The sequence below is a fragment of the Gracilinanus agilis genome, chromosome 3 (assembly GCF_016433145.1).
Source record: "Gracilinanus agilis isolate LMUSP501 chromosome 3, AgileGrace, whole genome shotgun sequence".
NCBI lineage: Eukaryota > Metazoa > Chordata > Mammalia > Didelphimorphia > Didelphidae > Gracilinanus > Gracilinanus agilis.
Window position 1 is genome coordinate 355,343,857 of NC_058132.1, and position 11,121 is coordinate 355,354,977.

Below are 11,121 nucleotides of genomic sequence, written 5' to 3' on the forward strand. Positions count from 1 at the left end.
AAATGCTGATGATTTATGTGCATTTATTTTGTATCCTGCCACTTTGCTAAAGTTGTTGATTATTTCTATAAGCTTCTTAGTTGATTCTCTAGGACTTTTTAAGTATATCACCATATCATCTGCAAAGAGTGATAGCTTAGTCTCCTCATTGCCTATTTTGATACCTTCAATTTCTTTTTCTTCTCTAATTGCTATTGCTAGTGTTTCTAGTACTATGTTGAATAATAGAGGTGATAATGGGCATCCTTGTTTCACTCCTGATCTTATTGGGAAGGCTTCTAATTATCCTCATTGCATATGATGTTTGTTGATGGTTTCAGGTATATACTGTTTATTATTTTTAGGAAAGGTCCTTCTATTCCTATACTTTCCATTGTTTTCAATAGGAATGGATGCTGTATTTTGTCAAAGGCTTTTTCAGCATCTATTGAGATAATCATGTGATTTTTGTTTGTTAGACTGTTGATATGGTCAATTATGTGGATGGTTTTCCTAATGTTGAACCATCCTTGCATTCCTGGTATAAATCCCACCTGATCATGGTGGATGATCTTCTTAATTACATGCTGGAGTCTCTTTGCTAGTATTCTATTTAAGATTTTTGCATCTATGTTCATTAGGGAGATTGGTCTGTAGTTTTCTTTCTCTGTTTTTGATCTCCCTGGCTTTGGAATCAGTACCATATTTGTGTCATAAAAGGAATTTGGTAGGACTCTTTCTTTGCTTATTATATCAAATAATTTGTATAGTATTGGGATTAGTTGCTCTTTGAATGTCTGATAGAATTCACCTGTGAATCCATCAGGCCCTGGCGATTTTTTCTTAGGGAGTTCTTTGATGGCTTGTTCGATTTCTTTTTTTGATATGGGATTATTTAGGTATTTTATTTCTTCTTCTGTTAATCTAGGCAATTTATATTTTTGTAAATATTCATCCATATCTCCTAGATTGCTATATTTATGCCATATAATTGAGCAAAAGAGTTTTTAATGATTGCCTTAATTTCCCCTTCATTAGAGGTGAGGTCTCCCTTTTCATCTTTGATACTGTCAATTTTATTTTCTTCTTTCCTTTTTTTATTAGATTGACCAGTACTTTGTCTATTTTATCTGTTTTTTCAAAATACCAGCTTCTAGTCTTATTTATTAATTCAATAGTTCTTTTACTTTCGATTTTATTAATTTCTCCATTGATTTTTAGTATTTCTAATTTAGTTTTTATATGGGGATTTTTAATTTGCTCGCTTTCTAATTTTTTAAGTTGCACGACCAATTCATTTATCTCTGCCCTCCCTAATCTGTTAATATATGCACTCAAGGATATAAATTTCCCCCTGAGTACTGCCTTGGTTGCATCCCACAGAGTTTGGTAGGATGTCTCATCATTGTCATTCTCTTCAATGAAATTATTGATTGTTTCTATGATTTCTTCTTTGACAAATTGGTTTTGGAGAATCATATTATTTAATTTCCAATTAGTTTTTGATTTGCCTGTCCAGATGCCCTTACTAATTATTATTTTTATTGCATTATGATCTGAGAAGGTTACATTTATTATTTCTACTCTTTTGCATTTGTTTGCAATGTTTCTATGCCCTATTACATGGTCAATCTCTGTGAATGTGCCATGATAAAGAGTGATATAATAAGAGAAATTAGTAGTTTAATTAAAGCCATGGCCATGTTGGTAAAATATATATGACCGCGCCTGACTAACTTTTAAATTTACTGCCGGAGCCCATCCTCTCTCCCGCACGCCAGCCAGCCACTCAGCAAAACCAAGAGGTCTTCTCTAGGCCCTCCTCCGAATTTAAACTGTCCTACGCGTGGTGGACGTCTGATGTCCCCCCACCCAAAACCGGAAACTGGAAAACCCATTGGATTCATGGGAAATGTATTCTCATAGTCCCCACATGTCCATAGGGAGTCTGCTAGACACTTTCAAATAGCACTTCCCTGATTTTAAAACAAACATATGGTTTTACTATCTATTTCTTTCTTGAGCTCTGCCAGTTTCTCCTTTATGAATTTGGATGCTATGCCACTTGGTGCATACATATTGAGCAGTGTTATTTCCTCATTGTCTATACTGCCTTTAATCAGGATGTAATGACCTTCCCTGTCTTTTTAAATCATATCTATTTTTACTTTGGCTTTGTCAGAAATCATAATTGCCACTCCAGCCTTCTTTTTCTCATTTGACGCCCAAAAGGTTTTGCTCAAGCCCTTGACCTTAAACCTGTGTATGTCCACCCACCTCATATATGTTTCTTGTAGACAACATATGATAGGATTTTTGGTTTCTAATCCACTCTCCTTTTTATGTGAGAGTTCATCCCATTCACATTCAGAGTTATAATTATCAGTTGTGTATTTGCTGACATTTTGGTATCCTCTCCTAGTTCTACTCCTTCTTCTTAAACTATTTCCTTTTAAACCAATGGTTTTGTTTAAGCCAGTAACCCTTGTCCCCTCCCTTGATTAACTTCCCTTTCTACCCCCTCCCTTATTATTCCCCTCTTTTTATTTTTAAGGCCTAATGAATTCCCTCTCCCTTCTTCTCCCCTCCCTTTTTTGACCTCCCAACTCCCCTGCTCCCCTTGGTTTATCCCTTCTGACTTTCTCAGTAGGGTTAGATAGAGTTTAAATCCCAATGGATAAAATAGTTACTCTTCCCTCTCAGGGTTAATTACACTGAGGGTAAGGTTTAAATATTATCTCTTGATGCTCTCTTCTTCTCCTTCTTATAATAGTATTCATCCCTTCCCCTTCCCATGCCCTCTTCATGTTTAATAGATTATCCATTTTTCTTATTCATTCAATTTTCTCTTGGTGTCCTCTACTATTCATCCCCTCTTTCCCACCCTCCATATCATCTTAGACCATTTAGTACTCCAACCTCTCTCTATGAATAATTCTTCTAATTATTATTGTAGTGAATACTATAATAGTGAATAGAGTTCACTACAGAGAATTACACATAACATTTCTCCACATAGGAATACAAATAATTAGATCTTATTGAATCCCTTAAAGAGGCAAATTTAAAAAATACCAATTTTCTTTCTTTCCCCTCTGTTTCATATTTACCTTTTCATGTTTCTCTTTATTTTTGTGGTTGGATATCAAACTTTCCATTTAGTCCTGGTCTTTTTTGTGCAAATACTTGGAAATCTTCTGTCTTGTTGAATGCCCAAACTTTCCCCTGGAAATATATAATTAGTTTTGATGGGTAGATGATCCGTGGTTGTAGACCCAGTTCTCTTGCCTTTCTGAATATCATATTCCAAGCTTTGTGATCTTTTAGTGTGGAGTCTGCCAGATCCTGTGTGATCCTGATTGGTGCTCCTTAATATTTGAATTGTCTCTTTCTGGCTTCTTGTAAGATTTTTTTCTTTAACTTGGAAGCTCTTGAATTTGGCTATTATATTCCTGGGGGTTGTCTTTTCAGGGTCTAGTGTAGAGGGAGATCTATGGATCCTTTCAATGTCTACATTGCCCTCTTGTTGTAGACTTCAGGGCAATTTTGCTGAATAATTTCTTTTAGTATGGAGTCCAAATTTTTATTAATTTCTGCTTTTTCAGGAAGACGAATGATTCTCAAATTGTCTCTTCTAGGCCTGTTTTCTTGATCTGTCAATTTCTCATTGAGATATTTCATGTTTCCTTCTATTTTATCAGTCTTTTGACTTTGTTTTATTCTTGTTGTCTTGAGAGATCATTAGCTTCTAATTGCTCAATTCTACCCTTTAGGGACTGGTTTTCGGTTATAATCTTTTGGTTTTCCTTTTCAATCTGGTCATTTCTGGTCTTCAGTTGACTTGCCTCACTTTTTAATTGTGAAATTCTGCCTTTTAAACTGTTATTTTCTTTCCAGATCTTTTCCATCTTTCTCATCATCTCAGATTTGAACTCTTCAATAGCTTGTGACCAGTTTTCATTATTTTGGGAAGTTTTGGATGTGATTACTTGTTTGTTCTCCTCTGCTGTTTGCTCTGTTGTCTGGATTTTCTCTGTGTAAAAGTTGTCTAGTGTTACAGATGTCTTCTTGATAATCTTCCTCTTTTGGGGTTCTTGTCTCTGGCTTGCCATTCTTAGCCCTGTGCCCTCTCAGGTTTATCCTCACACCCAGGGTCTGTTTGCACTCTCTAGGCTCCTGAAGTCTCAGATCAAGTTGTTCTCAGGGTCAAGCCTCCTAGTGGCCCCCTTGTTTGTTCCTCTGTTCGAGGCTCCTTTATCAGTTTCAGGGCACTCTTTCCACAGTTGTGCATCCCCCTGCACCGGGTCCTCACTCAAGGTCCACTCCTGTGCTCAAGGTCCAAGTCTGCTCCTGGGCTCAGAATCCGTGGACACAAGAGCCTGCGCTTGAGCCTGCACTCAGGGTCTATGTTCAAAGTCCGTGCATTCTTTNTTGTCTAGTGTTACAGATGTCTTCTTCATAATCTTCCTCTTTTGGGGTTCTTGTCTCTGGCTTGCCATTGTTAGCCCTGTGCCCTCTCAGGTTTATCCTCACACCCAGGGTCTGTTTGCACTCTCTAGGCTCCTGAAGTCTCAGATCTAGTTGTTCTCAGGGTCAAGCCTCCTAGTGGCCCCCTTGTTTGTTCCTCTGTTCGAGGCTCCTTTATCAGTTTCAGGGCACTCTTTCCACAGTTGTGCATCCCCCTGCACCAGGTCCTCACTCAAGGTCCACTCCTGTGCTCAAGGTCCAAGTCTGCTCCTGGGCTCAGGATCCGTGGACACAAGAGCCTGTGCTTGAGCCTGCACTCAGGGTCTATGTTCAAAGTCCGTGCATTCTTTAGCCTCTTGGGATCTTAAGTCTTGCTGCTCTCAGGAGCAGGCCCTGGTGACTCCAGGTAGCTTTCAAGGACTTAATGGGTGCCCCAAGCTTGCTCTAGCTCTTTTGCGCTGGCTTTGGCACTGTAGGTGGTGTGGGGTGGGGGAGGGGGTTGCTCAGCTTGCATTTTAGTGAGAACTGTTTCACCCCCTTATAACATGGAAATGCCCCAATTCCACATACCTTCAATGCTGCGCCCTGTTGTGGAGTCCCTTTGTTCCTCTGCATTTGTTTTTATGTCTTCTTGAGGAGTCCTATATGTTCGGTTAGGAGAGGTTAAGCAACTGCTTTTTACTCTGCCACCATCTTAACCAGGAAGTCTCAATAATAACTTTTGATAATGTTACCAACAAAGGATACTTTTCAGCAAACTATTTTTGGAGAATTCGTGTCCTGAGTGGCACATCTGACTAAAATCTGGATCAGGTAGATATATAGAAATAGCATTAAAAATTGATGAAGTAAATCCTCATTAAAGTTATGGCAATACTCTCCTGAAACTCTCCTATTCCCATTTTTTTCTTCCCTTGAAAGGTTAAAGCATCTACTTTGTTGACCAAGGCCTGCATATTATACCCTTGAAATTGTGTGAAGAAATATTACACTAATAACAATTTACATGTGATCAAAACAGGATTAAAGGAAATTAGGCTTAAAGATATTAGGTGTGTTTAGGGCAAATATTCTTAACCTTTTTTTTTTTTCTCAAGGTCCCTTTTGGGAATCTTGTGACTTTGAGTAACCTTTCTCAGAATGTTGTTAAATGCCTAAAAAAATGCCTACAAAAAAAGATTATAAAGAATCTATATTGAATACTGTTTGTCTACCTATTTTTCTGGCTACCTGTTTTTGTTCACGGATCAAAGGTGAGGAACTGACCATCTAGGGAAATAGCTATCTAACTGCAAATGTAATTAACAAAAAAGATTGAAAGTTGTCACTGATCAAGGATAAATTCTCTAGTTTTAAGTACCAGAAGCCCACCTCCAAGAAGCCATTTATATTTACATCAGGGCTCCCTTTATGGATTCTATATAGGGAGTAATCTCACAACAATAATTGAAAAAGAAAGATAGCATTTCGATCAAACCAAGCAACACATCAACCTGTTTTTGTATTGCACCACTGCAAAGAGGAAAAAAAAACAATCCTTTATCAATGCTTTTACAGGGATAATCTTGACCAGTAAAATTATATAAAATTAAGATTTTTTTTCTTTTCATTCATATTATTATAGTAATTGTGTATATCATTTTCCTGGTTCCTTATATTTTACTCAATATCAATTTATCTAAGACTTCTAATTCTAACTTTTTTATATTTCTCTGACCACATTTCAAAGCCAAAAGGCAAATGCTTATTTATTATTTTGTGTTAACTGTGCTGTTTCTCCCATTCTTTTGTGAGAATTTATTTTTCATGTACTGTATTAATTCCTATATATTAGGGAGAATTTCTATATATTCAAATGCCTGGGATCTGGTTCAAGGATAGCTTCTGGTTTTCTGATTTTCGCATTTTCTTTATTATTCTGAATCCTAAGGAATGTCGTCCTTTTTAACAGAATTTGGTTAATAAATGAAGAGGAGAAGGTTTTTCCAGGTACAGGCAAAACTTTACCTGTCAGTTTGGGGAAGGCTATCACCAATTAAAGGTGTCTTGGGATTGTCAAGGGAGGGGCTACTAAAAATCTATTTATCAGGCTGCCTGACCCATCTCAGGCCATCCCGTGATATCAAGAGAGCCATGGAAAACTATATCACTTTATCAGCCATGATGATGACCTAACTAACAAAACTGATATTATCAATAAACTTATATTCTTACTCAAAAATCATTTTCTCAAGATAATTTTAACACTTTACAAATTAGAATTGATGGAGTTGATGGAACTGACAATCTCAAGAATAAGCTTTTCCATAAATGGAAGTCATAAGGATGATAAAGGTTACTAGCAGGTTGGCTACTGACAGTGAGAAGTGTGTTGATAAAAGTTTAACACTCTCTGAGTGAAAAGGGAGGGGGAGTATGGAAAACATATTTAGGACACATTTACACTGCTATAAACATTTTGGTGACAACTGGGATTTTCTTCTTATCAATGAAGCCTAGCAGTGGAGTCTCTAGATCAAAGGTATGACTAGGTTCTTATTCATCCTTCATTTTTTAAGAGGATCAATGACATTGCAGCTGATGCCTTGATTTATTAGTAAATTGGATTTAAGTGAGATTGAGTTGCACAAAATTGTGAGCCTCATTCTCTCTTCCAGAGACTTAAAAGACCAGTGCCAAGACAAAAGTCAAGACAGCTAGTAATGGCCTGGGATGCAGTGGATAACCACATCATCCTATGTATAATCAACTCTGAGTGCTAATTTTCTTCTTGGCCACTGGAGCAAATTGTTCTTATCCTCTCATTCCACCAAGGAAAATCTTCACATGCTGGGAACAGACATCCTCCTAACTCACCAATCATCTGCCAAGACTTTTACCTGGGTGTGGCCACTAGGTATCAATCATAGTAAAGACAACCCTGAAGGAAGGCAATGGATGTATTTTAAAAAATTTTTTTTAGATTTTTCCCTTTTTCTTTTATTAGACAACTGTCTGGTATAAGCTCAATAAGCTTTTAAATGGTGGAAAATTCTCTAGAACCAACATGTCAAATATGTGATGGGGAGGCCTACAGAACTTCTGAGTGTGGCCCAAACCAGATTAAAATGTAGTTCCTGTCTAATTTTAATGTGTTTCTTAAAAAAACAAAACATATATGGTTTTCTAAGCTAATATGAGGAACATAGAGATTCTTAGATAAAGCTTAGTGGCTCCCAGTTCTATTTGAGTTTGAGACCATTGTTCTAGAAAAAGACCTTGCTAACAAGGGGTAATATATAATAAAACCAGAGTATTCCCAATATAGCTTATTTACTTCCCTTTCTTGGCCAAATGGCAGCTATCAAAGCTATCCCTAGGATCTGATTGACTTCATCTTCCCTAACACAACTTCCTGCTCATCTGTCTACATAAAAGATCCAACCACACAGAATAGAGCCCTTTTAGACTTGATGAGCCTAAAACCACTCAAATCTTTATAATCTGTAGACCTGTTGATTAGATGCATTTCTATATGGAAGTGAGGGAGGTTACATCTACCAAAGCTAAAGATAAATACCACTGTACCCTTCTTGTATATTGCTGCTATGTTAGGGTAAAGTAACCTTCCTTCATTAAATGTTAAATCACTGATGGGTGCCTCATTTTGTCCTAAAATAAAACCTGAACTATGTGAGTGCTGGTGTTAGAGCTCTCTGCCTCCAATATTGAGTATTTCACAGTTTAGTAGCCTCAATCTCTGCCCCAAATAACTTCTAGGAGGGCAAAATTGGGGCCAGCTGGATGCTGGTCTATTTCCTTCAGGTTTAATGGGATACCACACTATTATACCCACATGTCCTGGCCAAGTTCCTTTCATTCTTAGCTGTGGTACAAAATATTATCACTTCTTGCTTTCACTACTAATACCTGAGCAAATCTCTGTTGTTTGCATCCCTGATGCACTGAGTTGGGGGTTGAGGGAGTGGGAAATTTGAATTTTGTTGTGTGGTCCTGCTTATGTACCATGATGGGAGGAGAGGGATGCTGAGTGAGTGGTTAGGAGTTAAGGATTAATGTATTAGTTCACTGGGTTATTACTTCATTTTGGTTCTTGACGTTTTAGACTGGAGGCAGATGAAATTGTTTTCTCTTGTGCATCACTGCTATTTCAGAGAAGTTTGAAGAATCATGAAGATCACAGAAAATGACCATTTCTACAGCTTGTTGGCCACATGATACAGAAAATTAGAGTCCACATTTTTTCATTGTTGATTGCATTGGTCTTTTCAGGGAATATTCTCCTGAAGATACACTCCAACCAGTCTTCTTTTATTTATTATTTTTTTAGATTATCATGTTTGAAGCACTTCTCTGATTTATCAGAAATGGAGGGCAATCCATGACATTTTCAATGCATTTTCTTTTCTTTCCTTTAAAAAACAACACCAATCCTTTACTATACTATACCATAAACCAGGGGTCAGCAACCTTTTTGGTCATGAGAGCCATAAATGCCACATTTTTTAAAATGTAATTTCGTGAGAGCCATACAGTACTCACAGTGCGCACTCCTGTAACAGCGCCTGAAAAAAAATTGACTTTATGGCTCCTGCAGAAAGAGCCATATCTGGCCCTTAAAAGAGCCAGATATGGCTCAAGAGCCATACATTGCCAACCCCTGGTGTTTTTAAATGGAGTTTCTCTTCTAACTCCTACTTCTGAAATTTTTTGGAAATATATAGAAATGCTGATGATTTATGTGGGTTTATCTTGTACCATGAAACTTTGCTAAAGTTGTTACTTATACTAGCCTTTTAGTTGTTTTTCTGGGATTCTTTAAGTATATCATCTTATCATCTGCAAAGAGTGATAGTTTAGTTTCCTCATTGCTTATTTTAATACCTTCAATTTCTTTTTCTTCTCTAATTGCTACTGCTAGTGTTTCTAGTACAATATTAAATAAAAGAGGTGATAATGGGCATTCTTGTTTCACTCCTGATCTTATTGGGAAGGCTTCTAACTTGTCCCCATTGCAGATGATACTTCCTGATGGTTTTAAATACATACTATTTATTATTTTGAGGAAGGGCTAGTCCTATACTTTCTAGTTTTTTTCAATAGGAATGGGTGTTGAAGGTCTCAGCACTGGGTGGAGGAGGGTGACTCTCCCTTTTTCTGAGAAAATAGACACACTGTGCCTAACTTTCAAGTTATTTTCAGTAAAAGAGCCTTGTAACTTCTTCTTGTTGGGCTTGGTTTTCTGTTTTCTTTGAAGCGCGATATAAATATTGGTTTGGAAGAATTGTTGCAGAAGTTTGGACCTTAGGTGCTCCTAAACTGCCATCTTGGCTCCTGAGACTGCATTTTTTTTGAGTGAACAGAAGATTTTGGTTTTCCTTTAGAGAAGACATTACTTAAAGTGCTTTGTAAAGACCATGTGGTTGTTTGAGACTGAAGTTTCAGATAGATTTTTAACTGGGCCTTTTTTAGAAACAGAAAAAGTTGGCCACTTAAAGAATATAAAGGACCACCAGAAGAGAAATGATTGCTGTAGGTTTCATCCAATTTCCAATTCCATAGGAAGAATTCCTCCTTAATTTAGCCTCATGGTTATTGGGGTGAATACTAAAAGAAAAGAGGAGTGTTTTTTTATGTTTTTAACTTCAGAAACTTTATGCTCTAAATCTCTCATTTTCAAAGTAGAGATGATTTCAATTGCTCCTTATGATTCATTGGTATCTATTGCATTTTAAACCTCAAGCTTGACTTACTGGATTGATCTACCTTGGACCTTACATAGAATAAAATTTATCGCGCAGAAGGATTTGACCCTAGAGAATAGAAATAGGACCAAGGAGTGAAAGCTATAGATAAGCATTTGTTAGAGCTGTGTACAAAAGTGAAATAAGTTATCTTGCTAAGATAGTGAGCTTCCCATGAGTGAATACTTTCAAGTGTATTCTGGATGAGTGTTGGAGACATTGTAGCAGGCACTACAATTCATATTTTATTGTATTCATAGGGATGACTTCTGAGGTCCTTTCCAACTGTAAGATTCTAATACAATACATTCCCTATTTCCCATAGTTGTTTGGGTATCGTAAAATTACAACCTAGAAGAGTCTGATCTGAAGATTATTCATTTCTATCTTCTTGAACTATGTTGCTTCCCTTGAATAACCTCATTTTAGATCATATTTCTCAGGAATGTTATACATGCCTTAACCTTCTGGATACCATGATTTTCTCCATGTTTTCTGTGTCTCCCAATTTCCCCATTCTTATTCTTCACACAATGAAATCTTAACAAAGATTTGTGGAAATAAATAATTAAAGGAAAATTATAAAATTACATGGTCCAGATTACCCTGTCTATACAATCCAAACCATTAGATGTCTCTGCTCTCAAGAAGCTAACAGCCTTTTAGGACAGCATATATATGTATATATTTATGTATGTGTGTGTGTATATATATATGTATATATATATATATGTATGTATGTATATATGTATAGTTAATTTGGAAAAACACAGAACTACTAAATTAGTCAGAAAAACCAAATCTTTAATCAGGAAAAGGATAAATCCAACATTTGGCCCTTTACTCAGAGCCCAGCTCCAAAACTTTTACAGGGTCTATATTCTGGGGCTTTGGGGACATTATCCCTGCGAGTGACACCCCACTAGATGGC